Raw genomic sequence first — 18473 nt, 5'->3', positions numbered from 1 at the left:
CTGAAGTGGTGAGTTTGACATAGCAATGGTGAGCTTCAAGCACTCGCGCAGTGTATCAGGACGGCACCGTTGAATGATTTGTTGCTTATTCAAAATGTTGCATAGCAATTCTAACGAAAGTTAGAAAAATAAACACGTACAACAGTTAGCTGTGTATAGAAAGAATGTTATACGCACGTAATTAGCATCTGTTCAAAACACCCAAAAAGAATTCAACACATTTGAGATTGAAATTAAGGTGAATGCTCTCAATATGCACAAATGTTAAAAATTTCCGTGCCAATTATAGTGGTCAAAGATCAATAAATCTTAAAAATGAAACCACTACCAGAAAGAAATCTTTTATCAAAGAATGCTCCGGAGTCTATCGTCTGAGGGAACACTGAAAACTAATGACTTTATGATCTACTCATAAGTAGGAAACTGCAGCTGAATCAATCTAAATAACTTACATAACCTTAAAATAAATAGGAAAAAAAAAAAAACAGGTATAAACCATATCAACATTGCATGCTTTTTACAATAATAGAACTTCACTTGCGCCCTCCAACCATGCCAGGTCCAATTGTACCTGACATGCCGGATGACGTTCCACTACCAGTCATCTTCACCCTTCCATCTGTGTTTCCAAAAACATTCAAATCTTCAAATAGTCTGTAAGATGGAATAAAGGGCCGTTGTCCGCTGCCGGTACTGCCTGGGCTCCTTTGGCCGAAATTTGCCCCCACAGCAGATCCAGCACCATTGGAAGGAAATGTAAAAGGCCCTGTTGTGTTGGCTTGAGGATTGGAGAACGAATTGGTAGGAGATAAATGGTTTTGATAGTTGGGATAACCCGGTGTTGAGGCCCATGGTGGTGGAGGGTAACTTCCCGGATACTGAATGTGCTGATTTTGAAATCGTTGCTGCTGTGGTGGAGCTTGAAAGTGCTGTGGTAGAGATTGTAACTGTGGTTGGGGTGGGAATCGGACCTGACCCTGGAAATGTTGGGGTTGGGGTTGCAAATGTGCGTGTGAGGGTTGATACTGTGGTGAAGCGCTATATTGAGGATGCTGGGACTGCAACGGTGGCTGAGTTTGTTGTTGGAATGGTTGTGATTGCTGGAACTCAGTTTGTCGATTATTAAGTGATTGTTCGGATTCATACGAGGGTGGGGTCTGCAAAGGTGGCTGATTTTGTTGTTCGAACGGTTGTGATTGCTGAACTGAGGTGGTTGATTATGCAGTGATTGTTCGGATTCATACGAGGGTGGGGTCGCAGACTGGGAGCGGGACTGAGACTGGGGTTGATTCATCTGTTGCTGTGACTGGACTTGAGGTTCCGACAGCGATTGAGGCCTAGCCCATGGCGCGACATAACTGTTGTATTGCTTATTCCCAGGATATGTTTGGGGAGCATTAGAATACCCCTCTGTTGTGGATGGATTGGCTGCTTGATGCATTCCTTCGACAGAGGTCGCTGATGACGTATAATTTTCCTGTGGAGTCGGTGGTGTGAGGGACAAAGTGAGGCTCAGTAAGTCAATAATGTCCTGATCCTTTCCAGTACTAACTGGTGCAGGTGGATCGGGAAGAGCTAATGCATTGGATGGGACAGTAGTTGAGGAATCTGCCACATGTGACGTCACACTCATTGACGCCGCCGACTGTGTCTTAGAATGTCTGCATAAGTGGTAAAAATTTCATGCTGAATCAATAATTGGTTTAAAAAATGGAACCAATTCATTGATCCTGAATTGTTCCAGGGCACCATAGACCAAAATGCATGTCCAAGATTATATAACACTCATGCTTCCTATTTTCACATCACAATTGCAACAGGGAAGAAAATTGACTTCCCAAAACCCATGCCAATTAAAATATAAATCCAAATGATTAGTCCTAGCTGACCTTCGAGCTAGCTGTGCAAATTCATCTTCTTCCTCTTCATCACTCAATCCCGAAGTTTGAGAATAGAGAGGGGCTGGTGGGCTAGCTTTAGGCGTTGAAATAGACTCTACGGGACTGCGGCTGGGGCTCTTCGTGTCAGTCTGATGGCTGGGGCTCCGCACATCAGTTTGATTGAAATTCGAGTTAGCTTCATCTGGCAGAACTTCACCTGGTGGAGTGCTGGAACCTGCACGTTGAATTGGAAGGGGATTCCCTGTAGCAATTGCATCATGTTTTGCAAGCAAACTCTGAATACTATCATTTAGTTCAAGGCCTCGTCCAAGAAGCTCCTCATCCCTGAAAGAAAACTAGGATTATTCCACGCATCTTGTGGACATGCAGAGTTCATAAAGCAGTCGACAGGTGTTGGGGTCTGTGTGACATGTTATAACCAGTCTATAGGAACTAACCCAGTTGTTGTTAGCATCTGCATCAATTTTTTCTGGTTGGTGCGACAGCGATCAACAAGATCAACAATTACTTCGTCTTTTACAGCCTGCTAAGCATAAAACAAAATAAATTTAGCTTACTGTGGCCTGAGATAATTCAGCAAGACCAAGATATCATCCAACGTACCGTACAGTCACTAGGATTCACAGCTTGAAGCATGTCACTCAACAGGTCCATAACATGGCGCATGGATTCCTAGCTTGACAAACTATGAATTATAAAAAAAATAAAAGAAGACAAGGAAAAAGGAGAGATATTTTAGTTTACACAAGTCTGGTGACAGAGGTCAGCACCAGCGGTTGGCAACATAGTGAAAAAATTGAAATTTCACCTCAGTTTCTATCTCTGTTGCCATTGTTTCGTCAAGTGTTTTTGAAGAACCGCTTGGCATCCCATATCCAGCATGCATACTTCCTGAAGCTTGATGGGTAGGAGGTGGAGTAAATATTGGAGACGCATCTAAAGAATGCTTTGGAAACACTACTCCCGTTCGCTGCCATTTATAAAGTCCAAGAGAGTGTGATGGATATGATATAAAGGTCATTCAATTATTAATTAAATGTACCTTTGGCAGTTGGCCTTACATATATCAATGCCATCTACATTTGAAATGTAAATTGATTGCATCGAAGGGAATAATAATAGGTTTAGCAAGGGGAACAATCCATGCTAAGCTTTGTAAAAGTTATATAACCCAACCATGAAATAGAAGAGAGGAAATACCCCCAAAATGTCAAGTTAATATCAATTTTCAGTCTAGCATTCAGCTCTGCATGTACAACTATAACGAGGCATGATAAGACTTTTTCAAGAAACTCTGTTGATATAGTTACCTTCAATTCCTCATATGCCCAATAGTACTGAGGATACTTTCCACCAGGCCCGCCAAATGCCTCTTGCCATGAGTCCAGCAATACTAAAATTTTATCCCTCACTTGCATATGTGCCTAAATTATCATCAAATGAATTTCAAATTAGACAAGATTAACCACAGTTAAACAGCATTAATTCAAGTTGCCTCCAAGATGTTGATTGATTGGATATATCATCCTACATCCAAATAGCATCAATACTAAGATTGTTTGGATAGGTGTACATCATCTATGTTTTGGTCGATCAATTAATCCAAAGAGCAAAACCTGAACAATAGGAGCTTTTTACTTTGCTATGAAATACGACCAGAAATATTAATATTTGAGCCAATAAGACAAGAAAGAGAAGTGAATTAAGTTGATGTCAAATTATTTGGCAACTGAATCAAACTACATCATATTGATGGATCAATTTTACTAATAGACCACTAGTTCATAGCAATAAATACACACTCACCAAGGGTCAATAATGCACAAGTGAAATCACATATGCAACTTAAATAAGAATGATTCTCAAGTTTCTATCTGACACCACCTTACCTTCTTCCTTACAATTTTGATCATCTCATCCAATATGTTCCTCTCAGCAATTTGAAACTGGACCTGATCACCACAATTCTTCACCATTGTCTCCAAAAGCCAGAAGAAAGAAAATCAGAAACCATAAATCAAGCTCCAAAACAAATAAATTTGACATCAGGTACAACAGAATACAGAAACAATCAAGTTGAACTTTTGGTACCGTGAGAGCTAGTAATTGAACTTTAGTGCTCTTATGTTGTATTCTCTTTTTCACAGCTTTAACCACATCTTTAGGCTGCCTGAGAAATTAAGCATGTGCTACTCATCAATGATTCAGCAAACAATACAAATGTTTTTTCTTCACAAAGACTAATATGGTGGAAGGAGATAAATACAGGAAGGCGGGTTAGGGAGAAAGAAGCAATTTGACAAATTAGCTTGGAAATTCATCCACAAACCAGAAAGGAAACTAAGGTTACAAATTATTGTTGCATTTTGAGAACAACTAAAAGGAAACAAAATAGAAGTAATCATAATATTTTTGTTTTTGGGAAAAAAAAGGATAAAAAGGAAGAGAAAAAGAAACAAGAAATCAAAGAACAACAATATGCTTCATGTGCCAGATAATTCAACTAACCAAATTTTCACATCAACATTATCAAAATCACCCAAAACACCAAATTTATTTATTTATCTTTTTGGGGATGAAAAAGATATGCAATTTTTACACTCAATATTTCATTTCAACATAAAACACAAACACAAGCATGAAACACAAAAAAGGATTTAAATCATTAGCATGTGGCAGATGATCAAGGTCAACACCTAAAAATAATAAAAAAAAATATAGAAACAAGAAACAAAATGATAAATTATATATATAAAAGGCTCAAAAAGCTGTTGAAAAAGATGAGACAAAGGTAGAATTCTGAAAATAAGGCAACATTTCTTGTGAAATTGACTGTATTTGTTGTTGTTAATTACTTAGTTATCTTTTGTAATAGTACTGTGCAGGAGAGGATGGCAGAAACCGAGTTTTTATCACCAGTGGTGAAGTCTCTAACAAGAGATGCATATGAGAGGAGGGAAGCAGTGGGACTGCTGCTAGAAGAACTATTCTAAACCCCTCCTTCTACTCATAATGAACAAATAAAAATTCTAACAAACTTTTAGCAAAATTTTCAGCATAATTTCAATAAAGATTAATAAGATTTTCAGCTAATCACAATTTTAGCAAAATTTACGCACAATTTTAACAATCCAATAGCCTTAGGTGTTTCTTAGTTGAAAAAAAATCCAACAACAATACAATCCAATTACAAAATCACAGTAAACCACAGCAACTCACTCCAACCCATTAATCTCAAGTCTCCAACAGTCAAAATTATTCAACAATTATTCAATTCAGTAACAAGTCCACAGATTAACTAACAACAATTATTCAGCAATTATTCAACCAGTAACAACAGCAAGGTTCACAGATTAACTAACAAGTAACAAGAATTATTCAACAATTATAGTTTAAAAAAATTAATACCTAGAACTAAATGCCAGAACAGAGCAGAGCAGATCAGTAGCAAGAAAGGAACAGGGCACGACCGAAGGGCTGACGCGCTGGAACAGAACTGGCACCGTCGAGACAGTGGCTGCGCGACGGAGGCAGAAGGCGAGGCCGGCGACGATGGCTGGACCTTGAGGAACGGCGACGAGAGATGGCTGCTTCGGTGCTTCCTCCAAGCTGCGTTCGAGTTCTCTTCTGTCTTATCTGCGTTCTTCAGTGTGTTCGTTCAGAGAACAGAAAAAGCAATAATCAGAAAAGCATATAGTTCCCTTATGTTCGCGAGAGAACAGAAAAGCAATAATCAGAACTACGTTGGTCTAACATTTCAATTATCACATTATGCCAAGTTAGAACCAAAGTAGATGGCATTGGAAAACATGCTAATAAGAAAGAATAGAAGAACTTTATATATAATAGCAAATCGTGTTCTTTACTTGCAATAGGCTATCGAGTGGTCCTGGGTGGTCCTGGGTGAGTGGGTGGTCCTGGCCTGCTGGGTGCGACTTGCAAGCGTGGTGCCGACCTGCTGGGCGCTGGCTGTGTGCTGCAGTGCTGGGCTGCTCTGTCCGCGAGGAGGTCCTGGGTGGGAGCAGTGGAAGGGCTGCGCTGGGAGGAAGGTGGCGGTGGCTGCGAGGTGGTGGGAGGAGGTCTCTCACCGGCGACGGGAATTGCAGAGAGCGAGGCTGTGAGACCTAGGGAGTAGGGAGAGAGGGGCTAGGGTTTGTATGGGAGTGGGGCTTGGGGGAATGGCCGAATGGGGGTTACTGGGTTAGGTTTAGGTTTCGTTCATTTCGGGGGAGGGGGGGTTTGGTTTTTTTTTTGTTTTTTACCTGACCGGTTCGGTTCGGTTCGGTTGGGATTTTCCTTATCAGAACCGGTTTTTGATTTTCGGTTTTTTCGGTTCAGTTGATTGATTTAGTTGGTCCGAGTCGGTTTTGAACACCCCTACTGGTTAGGGTTCCTCTAACCAACGGCACCGTTTTGAGCAAATTTTAGAAAACCGGTCGGGTCTCGGTTCGGTTCGATCGACCGATTCTCGACCGGTTCGACGGTCCAACAACGGTTTCTGAATCTTTCGGTTTTTGATATATGACCGATTCGATTTTGTACCGGTTCACGGTTCGACCGACCGGTTCAAACGGGTTTTCAGAATCTTGGTCCGAACCGCTTTTCCCCTCGATTCACGAATTGACCGGTTTGACGGTTTCTGAATTTTTCGGTTTTGATATATGATCGATTCATTTTTTATATCGGTTCACGGTTTGACCGATCGGTTCAAACGGGTTTTTAGAATCTTGGTCCAAACCTCTTTTTCTCTCGGTTCACGATTTGACCGGTTCGACCAGTCAGTTCGAATCGTTTTTAGAATTTTGCGTTTTTCCCTTATTCCAAAAATCTGGCTAGGTGACGGTTCGGTTTGACTGACCAGTTCTTGACCGGTTCAACGGTTCAATTGCGGTTTTTGAAATTGGGGTTTTAACATTTTGTTTTTTGTAACGGTTCATGGTTCAATCGGTTCAACCGGCCAGTCCGAACCTATTTTCAGAAGATAGATTATAACCATCTTCTCATGTTGTTTTTATTTTAAAATGCTTAATATATTTTAATATCAAATTTTCAATTAAGCTTACAACACAGAAGTAGTTCAAGGAATCAAAATACTAGAGTGAAAATTAAACTTCACCTAAATTCAACTAAAATCGAACGAAAGACAGAAACATTAATTTTCAACAAGAGTCCATAAAAAATATAGTGCATAATAATTTTTTTAAGTAAAAGAGATGAAACTAACAAGTCTTAGTAGTTAATATAATCTAAACATGACTACATGACAATTACGATTATTTAATTTTTGTTTCACTCCTTTTGTTTATACTTATTGTAATTCCTGGTAGCAGATTCAATGCCATTACGCAGCATCAGGTTGTGGGGCCTTAGAATCAAATCCAACGCAAGTCACATCCTTATACCATCATTAACCTGAAAAATATAAATATTTTAGGTTACCAACAAAACCATACACATAGTGAATAAAATGAGATTTTGACCCTGCATGCAATGTTCTAATGTTACAGTGAACTCAATCCATCATTGAAGGACAAAGTGACTTTAGACTCATTAGCTGATTCTGTTGAGCAATTGACCCAAATAGTCCAATCTCTTGTTCAACAATTGGAAAATAATGTCAGCTCTCTCTCTAAGGTGTTGGTCTTTGGTTCCAATTCTAAGACTCTTAACCAACAAAGTAGTGCATCGAATAATCCATTGTTGCTATGCTGTATTGAGAAGGCCAAGACAGATCTCTTCATTGCTTAAAAAAGGAGAACAGGTTCACTTGCTCCAATCAATATTCCTGAATTAGAGCTACCTAGTGTGAGTACTAAGTAATAAGTAGTTTATTATTATTATTATTATTATTATTATTATTATTATTATTATTATTATTATTATTATTATTATTATTATTATTATTATTTCACTAATAACAGTTTTTTTTATATATATTTAGTGGGTGCAAGTCTGTTTTAGACCAACAGCTTCAATAGGTTTAGACGAAACTGAACTTGCAATTGCAGTATATTTGTATGGTAATCATTTGACGGATAAGTAAGTAAACTCAATTAGAATTTGATTTGTTAACGGTGTTGTTGATTTGTTTAGTTATTTTTATTTATGTTAAATTATCTTTGGCAGCTACGAGGAGGATATAGTATTTTCAGAGTTTACAGCTCGCAGAGATGCATTCAGGAGCTTGTTGCCAGGAAAGCCAATCGTTTATCTTGTGCTAGACTTAGTAGCAGATATGATGAGGATAGAGTTGACCAGAGAAAGTGGCTATTGGTTTTTACCCACAACTTTTGCGGTAAGTATATAGGAGTGTATACTAAAATAATATTGGTAGTTGTTATTTGTATTGCGCATATAAACTAGTGGCTGAAATAATGTAGCTGTCAGAGAAGACAAAATTGGATCCCGACCGTCTGCCGTCTTGTATCACATATGTTTATTTGGGCAAAGTTGACTGCTTAAAAAGAGTAAGTTTATATAATTTTAAATTTATATTAGCAAATATTGGCATAAAATAATTTTAATAACTAAAATGACTTTCTCTTGATTAGGTGTTTATCGCTGTATTTGAAACTACTGACGAAGGTCATGAACACTGGTACCTCGTAGTGATTGATCGTGTTAAAAGACAAATCATTTTGCTAGACCCATTTTCCATTGAGAAATAGTTCAAGCCAAAGAGGACAGCCTTGAAATTAGTAACTATATTTTCCTTTTTTTTTTGTTAATTATCTACATATATGTCTAAAAAAGCAAACTCTAACTAGACATAAACAGGCCATTTATTTGAATGAGGTATTGGAAGATCGTTCATTCTATGACTTTGAGACCACTCCAAATATGATTTCTTCACAGTTTGAATTTGAAAAGTCAGAAGGCCTTCCCACCCTCGAAGCTGGATCCATAGTTATCAAACCCAACTCGATCCGACCGGTTCGACCGAAAATCCGGTCACCCGGTCACCTGATCGAGTCGAGCCACGCGTTGAACCGGACAAGCAATGGACCCGGCAAAAACCCTCAGACTTTAATAAAAACCGGTCGGGTCAAACCGGTGATCCGGCCGGTTAATTTAACCCGGTCCGGGTCTTTTCTTTTTTTTTTAATTCCTGAAATGGGGCGTCGTTTCACTCCTCATGTCCTCCACCCCTGTTGATTTGCATGAACCCTAATGGCTAATGTCCCTAATCAGAATGGAATTGGAACCCACCTAACCCCCAGCCAGCCTTGTGTCTCTTCTCTCTCGAGCTCGACAGTCCATCACTCACGGCGGCTCACGACGGCTCACGGCGTCACCTTCACTTCGTCACTCACTCGTCGCTCCCCTCACCTCGTCGGTCGTCACTCTTAATCTCTCACGGCTTTACCTCGTCGCGCTCTCGGTCTCTCACCTCGTCCCCTCACCTGGTCGTCGTCTTCTTGCTTCTCAAGGTCTCTGTCTCGCACCTGGCCTCGATTTCTCCCTTCCCTGCGCTCTTCGTCGCCGGTAGCAGAGGCAACATATTCCGGTGGGCTTATCTTCGTTGTCGTCTTCTTGCTTCGAACCTTACCGTCAGCTTCTCCCTCGCCATCAGCTTCTCCTTCGCCGTCAACTTCCTTCTTGCAACCCGATTTGGTGAGTTTCCCATGGTCTCTGTTTCAATTTTGGTGCTGCATCACTGCAGTTTGATTTTGTTGCTGGGAGTAATTTGTTACTCATTATCATGAACGTTGAATTTGTTGTTGACCTGCCAAAATAATCACTTAGCTTAAGTTTGTTCGTTGCCGAAAATCATTACTGAGTTTATTGAACCTTGAATTTGGTGCTGTTTTGCAGAATAATCACTTTGTTAAGTTTTGCTTCATCTCTCTGCCCAGGTGAGTTTCAGCTTTGGCCTTGTTATTCCTCTTTCAATTTCAATTCTGTAAATTATTAGTACATCTTGAATTTATTGTTGAAAGTTGAGTTTGTTGCTGAAATTATGATTAGCTAATGTTAATTTGCTGTAAATCATATTTGGAGAATTGGAGTTTTTTTGTTGCTCCCTGAAAGTTATCATAGTTTATGATTTTGTTGCTGCCTGAAAGTTTTCATAGTTGAATTTGTTGCTAGAACTCTAGAAGTAGAATTTGTTGTTAGCTGTAAGTTGAATTTGATGCTGAACATATCATAAATGTAGTTGTTGCTGGATAACTGAGTTGAGTTGAATTTGTTACTGAACCTTGTTGTGTTGCTTAAAAAATACTAAATCTTTTGTTGCTGTATGTTAAGGGATAAGAGATAAGAGATAAGAGAGTTGGTCAATAACAAAATTAGTTTGGTACAGTTAGGTAGGGTTTGTTATTCTGATCTCTAATCTTTCTCTCTTTTCCAACTCTGTTATAAATGAAGCTCTTGAAGGGTTTGAAGGGAAAGGATGAGATCAAAACAGATGTTGAAGAAGTTGAAATTTAGTCCCTTCGGATACTGGTGTTGGTGAAAATGAAGATGACTCTGCAATATCAGTTAGAGATGCAGTTAACTTGGATCCTCAAGTGGCTGGTGGAGTTGTTAATCTGAAGGAAAAAGACAGTGCCGAGTTCCCTTCTGTGCTTGGCCAAGATGATTCCCCACTTGGTTCAAATTCTGTTGTAATAACAAATGCTTCAATACGTGATGTACAGTTAGAGTCTGCTCATGTTCAGTTTTCTAATTCTAGTGATGCTCAGACTTTACTTGAAAAGGAAGAAGAAAATACTAATTCTAATATCCTTCCTACAAGTGTTGATAGAACTGAAGAATCGCCTTCAGCTCAAGCTCTGATAAACGACGCTGCAAAAGAATGGAACTCACCGGCAAGATATCCTACGGAAATGAAGAGGGAAAAGTGGAAAGCCAAGAGCAGACCATATTGGATACAATTAGTATGTTCCTCATCAGTGGATCTTCAGAGAAGGCAAAAAACTGCCATATGATGGTTATGGTTATAGTTATAGTTATTTTCATGCTATTTGGGGTCTTGTCTGCTTCTAGAGTTGAGATAAATATTTTGATCATGCGTCTCATTCTATTGAACTGGGTAGCCTCCTAGAAGTTTGGTTGTATATTTGAAACATGTTCAGTTGCCATTTATGTTTATGTTATTTTAATGTATCATTATCATGGCTTTGGTGCTTTTTATATATTGAAAATTAAGAAAACGTTGTGATCTTGTAAGCTTTACAAGTAGGGAGGATTTTAGTCCAGTATGTAGGGACTCATCCTTTTATTATTGTTGTGTTTTGAACTTCCATCCAAAAACTGTTAGATGATTTGAAGTACATAAATAAATAAATACTGTCGATAATAGGCTCACTATTTGGTCCATAAAAATACATGTGAGTGTGATCCTTAAAAGTGCAGTACGACTGGGTATATCATTATCCTTGAAAGTGTCACTGTCAAATGAAAATTATGCAAAATTGGAACATTCTCCTTTCTAAACTTCAGATGCGAACTCTGAAATTTCATTATGCAGTTTTCATTCGATTGTCTTCAAACCCTAGATACTTTCTCTCCCTATTCTCCACAAATTTCGCTTCTCAGCCATCCCAATGCTCGAAGCAAATCTGCCCAATGACGACCATCAGTTTTTCTTGCAACACTTACAACAACATCAAGGTACTCCGGAAAATTCCTGATAAGATCACAGGTTTTCTCCAAAAGCTATCTTTTGGCATGTTTGGGAACTGAGAGCTGGTTCTTGTTTGCATTAGGCCTGGGGTAATCAGCATGAAAAATAAACAGCCAGAATAAACATTAGAAATGGACACAGAAAATTGTATTTGTTGATGAATTAAAATGATAGAGTGCCAGAATAAACATTAGAAATGGACACAGAAAATTGTATTTATTGATGAATTAAAATGATAGAGTGGATATTAAAGAGACCTCTCAATTCTCAAAACAATCACAATTACTCAGAATTTGAAACCCTTCTCTGTATCCTATCACTTCTATTTATACTAATCAAATGACTAAACCATTGTAACCAAGTACTCCTAGCTAACTCTTACTAATGGTAATCAACTCATATACCAATGTGATCCTAACACTAAAGGGAGCTGCATACTTACACTGTCAACAACAATTACGTCAACTGAACCACTACGGATTAAGGTATCCACAAGACTAAGTGCTTGTTCACCACAATCTGTGGTTCTCAACTCATCCTCTGCCTCTTGTCTGAGCTTTACTTCCTGTGCATGAGCAGATTCAAACAAATTGACCTGAAGAAAAAACATACAACCCAAGTTGGAACAAACACCATGATGAAACTCTAAATCTATCTATTTAATATTATCATTTGTCAATAATTTGAAGATATGCAGCTAAATCACATAATATGGTGTCAAGAAATTTCTGAACAATACATTTGTAGTTTCACAGTTCTGACAAGTTTCGAAAACATGTACATAGGATCCCAGTAATTTGTCAAAAAGTTACACGAAGACCGTCACCATCAATAATGGATCTCTTTCCCACAGCTTGCATATCACATATTTGTCTAAAACGAACATTTTAACAACACATACATAGAAGGCAGTTATAATCATTCACATATTCTGCAGCTACAATACATAAAACAGAATGGCAGCCAATAAGATTTGATAGGTCTTGCTCAATATGATTGATTCCTGAGCCACATTTCCCAGGCGGTAAAAATAGTTCTCCTTTAGAAATATAACTAAGAAAAAAAATCACCATGGTAGTGTTAGTGTAAATGAACAAGCAGAAATCAGCATCAAAAGAAATACCTTAGCTGCACAGCAAATTCTCAAGTAATTGTCCAAAAGCCTCATGGCCTGTTCTTTTTCCTCTCTTCTAAAAGCAGAGACCACTTCAGGATTAGCCTGAGATGCTGGTAACTTCCCTACTGCTCAAAGATACCAACTTTAAACCAATCAAATTCATGGGATACCACCAGAATTTAAAAGCAATCAAGATAATCGAGTTACAAGACACTGGGATAGGCATTCATTCGGTGTTACAACAGAGAAGAATACATCCACTTTATTATCACAATGTATACAGAAAATCAAAGGGAGGGAGATTAAAGCAAATGCCTCTTGTGATTGACAATAACATATTGACAAGTTGACAACTATAGGGGTTATGGTCACATTACAACCAAGAACAATATAGACATTATCATCAGGGGCAAAAATTAGCATCTATAGATAACCTCCTTGCTTCTGTGCCTCTGAAATCACATGTAAAGCAAGAGTTGTTTTCCCAGAAGCCTCTGGACCATATATTTCCACAACACGTCCCTACAACAGTTATATATAACAATCAGCTTACAACTATCACCCAATGAAACAATGAACCATGAACTAAGAGACAGATTTCTTCTTTATTTATCTTTTATCGTATCAGATGAAATTGTGGAAGCATAATTGTCATGCAGTTGCCAAATTAACATAGCAAATTAAACGTGGAAGGAAAATCAGAAGTCGGAGCAAAGTAGAAAATCTTTTCACCAACGACCAACTAGATTAATTTATAAAAAGGGTTCAATGTTTGCAAAAGCAGAATAAATTAGCAAGAAACTTCGTTATACAAGGATTTAAAGATACCTTTGGAAGTCCACCAATTTTCAGTGCTATATCAAGAGCAAAAGGGGAAGAGGAGAGAAGAAGATGAAGAACACTAAAACATTTAGAGGCGTGAACGAGAGGGTTTTTGAACTCAGATTAAGAACAATTTTAGTTTTTTGTATTTTTAATATGTTTAACTCAGATGAAGAATAATTTTGATTTTTAGTTTTTTTAATATGTATTTGTTTTGTTATTTCAATTATTTGAAACTATAAAATTAGAGTTAATTGAATTCTAAAATTTGATTAATTGAAAAGGGTATTTTTGTCTAATTAAATAAAAAAAATGATGTTTAAGTCTTTTTATAAAATTAAATAAATAAATATTTTTTTATTTTTATTTAATTAAAAGGGTGTTTTAGTAAAAGTGATGATATACTATATATTTAAAAAAGAAAAATTAAATGCTGACGTGGAAAATAAATTCCACTTGTTTAATTGTTATTTGTCCACATTTTAAACGTATCGGTACGTATTAATTTATCATCGTACCGTAGCAAACACCTAGGTCAACTTGCCATTCTCCTGTTCCCTTGTGTAAAAGTACGTCTAATGTAGAATAAGAATCTGCCATCTCATTTTTTAAAATTCATTTTTAAAAAATAAATTCATGAACAATGCGATACAAAAAAAACAAAAAAAAACAAAAAAACAAAATCAAAAACAAAAAAAATTTATGAACAATGTTAAATCTATTTGTAGCTAATTAAACTTTTATTTAATGTGCATATTTAAAATTTATTATTTGCCATTAAAAATATTTTAATTTCCATAAATTAGCATTGAATTAAAAAAAAGTCGCGAAACATCACAAATATTTAACAAGATATGTATCTTTTGTGGGAGAATCTATGATGTTGTGTTTTTTTTTTTTTTGGTGATATCTATGATGTTGTGTTTATTCGATTCTTTTGTTTCATTGTTAATAATAAATAAATTAATATTTTTTAGATTTTATTTTACAATTTGGATTTAAGAAGCGAAAACAATTTTTGTAGTGTCTCAACTGTAATTTTAAAAATAAAATTTAAAAATAAAAAAAATGTAAGTTGTCAAAAATAAAATAAAATGTAAAAATTTAAAAAAAAGAAAAAGAAAATAAGATAACACCAAACTATTAAAATTAAAATAAAACAAAACAAACAACTAACTAACAAGATTTGAAAATAAGATAGAAGATTTGATTTTGAAAATTTTTAAAATTTAAAAAGAGAAAGTTAAATAGAGATTTTGGAAATTTAATTTAAAGAGAAACTAAAAAAATACTAACCTTTTAAAATTTGAATTTTTGAAATAAGATAAAATAAAAAAATTTTAAAACCCAACAAAAAGATAAGATAAATTTTAAAGAAATTTAAATTAAATAAAAAATTACTAAAAAGACACCAAACTTAAAATTTAAATTTGAATGAAAGATAAGATAACTAAAATTTTAAAAATTTAAGAAAAAGATAAGTATGGTAAAGATTTAAAATTTAAGAAAGATAGCAAGATAGAATTTGAAAATTAAGAAGAAAATTGACTAACCCAATAAGAAGATATTAACATGATACCAAACTTAAAATTTGAAATTAAATTAAAATAAGATAACAAAAAAATTTGAAATTTAAAAAGGAAAAGATAATAGTATTAATTTTAAAAATTTTTAAAAGAAAAAATACTAAAAAACACCAAACTTTCAAATTTTGAAATCAAATCACAATAATTTTTGAAACTTTTAAAGGAAAAATACTAAAAGACATCAACTTTAAAAATTTTGAAATCAAACAAGAAAAATAGCAAGAACAGATCGAATATCAAGCTGCAACAAGAGAAATTTTTTTTAAGATCAAGAAGAAAACACAATTAAAAGAAAACTAATAAAAAGTACCCGATCTAAGTAACAAGACAACCGATAGTTGTCAATCTCGAACAATCTCTGACAACGGCACTAAAAACTTGGTGCGCGAAAATGAAACTCGCACAACTGAACTGGCAAGTGCACCAGGTCGTCTAAGTAATACCTTAGGTGAGTAAGGGTCGATCCCACGAAAATTGTTGGATTGAGCAAGCTGTGGTTATATTGCAGATTTTAGTCAGATAAATTAAAAGATGATTGTTGTTGTTGTAGGCGCATAAACAAAATAATAAAGAATTAAAAACTGTGGTTATCTTGTTGCATTTGTTTACAGAGATAGGACACTGAGACATGGACACTGAGACACAAAATCATTTTTGACAGAGGAGACATGGTCAGAGACAGTGTGTCCAGAGACACTGAATTAGTGTATTTTGTGTCCATCCTGACAAGGAGGACACGGAGGCACTAACAATGGACACAACTTATTTTTTATTCTTTTTTTCATTATTTTTGTTAATTTTTCATAATTATATTTTTTTTATTATATTTTTCATCTCAAATTTTTTGAATGAAAAAAATAAAAATAAATTAGATTTTCATAATTTGTTCTAGTTTATCACCAAACAGAATACAAAAACACAAAATTTTGTGTCTCTATCCATTAGTGTCTTGTACTGTCCTATTCTCAATGTCTTGTCCTGTCCTGTTCTCAGAAATAAACGCAGTCTAAAGAACAGATATGGAAACATTGATAGAAGACAAGTTAAGGCCTTGGAGATGCTTGTTCTTCTGGATTAATACTTCTTACTGAATACTTTAACAATGAGTGATTCATTCAATGGAAAGGCTGTAAGTGATTAAAGTCAGGGCTAGTGGTCATTAATCTCCTCTGATCCAGATCACACGCCAGTGCTAATGGTCATCAAATCTGAACGACGGTGAAGCTTATGAAATCCAGTCTCCGGTTATCTGACAAACCCCAATTTGACGGTTTATCTTGTATTGATTTTAGGGGATTTTATAACCTTTTACCCACATTTATTCAATGAAATAGCATGGTTTTGTATATTCTCCTTTAATTGTGCTTAAGAGTGAAAACATGCTTTTTAGGCCTTAAAATAGCTAAATCTAATTCACCTTGATTCCATTAGATGCCTTGATATGTTTGTTAAGTGATTTAAGGTTTAGGAGGCAAAGATTGGATCAAGGGAATGAAGAAAGAAGCATGAAAAGTTGGAGAACTCATGAAGAAATGAAAGAACCGGAAAGCTGTCAAGCCGACCTCTTCGCACTTAAACGACCATAACTTGAGCTACAGAGGTCCAAATGATGCGGTTCCAGTTGGGTTGGAAAGCTAACATCCGGGGCTTCGAAATGATATAAATTTTGCCATATGTTGCTTTGCGTTCAGGGGCGCGCACGCGTACTTTGCGCGCGCGCGCCGATTCTGTCCGTGGCTCACTTTAATGAAATCGTCCCCAGCGGTTTTAGGAGCCTTGTGGGCCCAATCCAACTCATTTCTGATGCTATTTAAGCCAAGGATTGAAGAGGAATCAACGTACTTGTCATAATTAGTTTAGTTTAGTAGTTAGAAGTAGTTTCTAGAGAGAGAAGCTCTCACTTCTCTCTAGAATTAGGATTAGGATTAGGATTAGTTCTTAGATCTAGGTTTTAATCTTTGCTTTCTTCTACTTCTACATCTCAATTCCTTGTTGTTACATTCATTCTTCTTCCATTCTTTTATTGTAATTTCCTTTATGTTGTTCTTATACTTTGTTGTAGATCTACTATTGTTCCTTCCATTTTCTTTCAATTCAATAAGAGGTAATTCATAATAATTGTTCTTCTTTGCTTTTCCATTGTTGATCTCTTATTTTTGTAGTTGTAGATTTCTTTAATTCTTGCATTTAATAATGTTTACTTCTATTGCACTCTATGTGTTTATTGAAATGCCTCTTCTAGATATAGTATAGATTTTGTTCCTTTAGGCCTAGGTAGAGTAATTAGTGACACTTGAGTTATCTAATTCCTTTGTTGATTGGTAATTGGAGAAATTGCTAATAGGTTTGGAGTGCACTAAAGCTAGTCTTTCCTTGGGAGTTGGCTAGGACTTGTGGCTCAAGTCAATTCATCCACTTGACTTTCCTTTATTTAGTAAGGGTTAACTAAGTGGTAGTAATGAACAATTCTCATCACAATTGAGGAGGATAACTAGGATAGGACTTCTAATTTTCATACCTTGCCAAGAGCCTTTTATAGTTATTAGTTTACTTTCTTGCCATTTATCTTTCATGCCTCTTATCAAAACCCCAAAAATAACTCAACCAATAACAAAACACTTCATTACAATTCCTAGGGAGAACGACCCGAGGTTTGAATACTTCGGTTTATAAATTTAGGGGTTTGTTACTTGTGACAAACAATCTTTTGTATGAAAGGATTATTGTTGGTTTAGAAACTATACTTTCAACGAGAATTCATTTGTGAAATTCTAAACCGTCAAAAATCTAATCATCAAAAATGGCACCGTTGCCGGGGAATTGCAATGGTGTTATGTTATTGGTTATTGTATATATGTGAATATTGTGAATAGCTTGCTTTTTAGATTGCTTGTTAGTTTTTGCTAGTCTTAGTATTTTGTTTCATTATTTCTTATTAGTTTTTGTTTCTTATTTTCTCTTGCTACCATGAATTCTCATTTTGGCTATGAGTGTGATTACAATTATGTTGTAGGTGATGAAAGCTACAATGAGGATGTGTATCAAGGATGGGACAATCAAAGGTGGGAGGAGCCATATGCATATGATCAATCTTCATGGCAACAACCCCCACCAATGCACTATGAAGAAGAGCCATTCCATGATGCATATCAATCCAATGGCTATGGTGAATCACCTTGTGACTTTCAAGAACCACCACCATATGCCTATGAACCATATCCTCAACATAACTCTCAACCATACTCACAAGCCCCTTCTTACCAACCACCTTCATATGACCCTAACCCATATCTATCCTACCAACAACCATATGAGCAATATGAACCGAACATAGAGCAACCACCACAACATCAACATTTTCAAGAGCTACCCCCTCCATATTATTACCAAGATGAACCACCTCCAATAAATGAAAA

The 18473-nt window shown here is 36.2% G+C and overlaps 2 long non-coding RNA genes and 1 pseudogene across 2 annotated transcripts; 1 reads left to right on the top strand and 2 right to left on the bottom strand.

Annotated features, from left to right (window-relative positions):
• Window positions 1–372: 372 nt before the first annotated feature.
• On the bottom strand, window positions 373–7243 carry LOC112805484 (TOM1-like protein 6; annotated as a pseudogene).
• Window positions 7244–9005: 1762 nt separating this feature from the next.
• LOC112696509 (uncharacterized) lies at window positions 9006–11059 on the top strand. Its single transcript, XR_003150727.3, has 3 exons — window positions 9006–9515; window positions 9717–9757; window positions 10272–11059. It is a non-coding gene; the product is annotated as an uncharacterized lncRNA (long non-coding RNA).
• A 108-nt stretch (window positions 11060–11167) lies between these two features.
• On the bottom strand, window positions 11168–13676 carry LOC112696510 (uncharacterized). Its single transcript, XR_003150728.3, has 5 exons — window positions 13478–13676; window positions 13084–13171; window positions 12656–12774; window positions 11975–12127; window positions 11168–11616 (listed from the first exon to the last, which is right to left on the bottom strand). It is a non-coding gene; the product is annotated as an uncharacterized lncRNA (long non-coding RNA).
• Window positions 13677–18473: the final 4797 nt, after the last annotated feature.

This window comes from Arachis hypogaea, chromosome 6, assembly GCF_003086295.3.
Source record: "Arachis hypogaea cultivar Tifrunner chromosome 6, arahy.Tifrunner.gnm2.J5K5, whole genome shotgun sequence".
NCBI lineage: Eukaryota > Viridiplantae > Streptophyta > Magnoliopsida > Fabales > Fabaceae > Arachis > Arachis hypogaea.
Note: the sequence above shows the minus strand (reverse complement) of the source record. Positions and strands in the feature narration are given on the sequence as shown.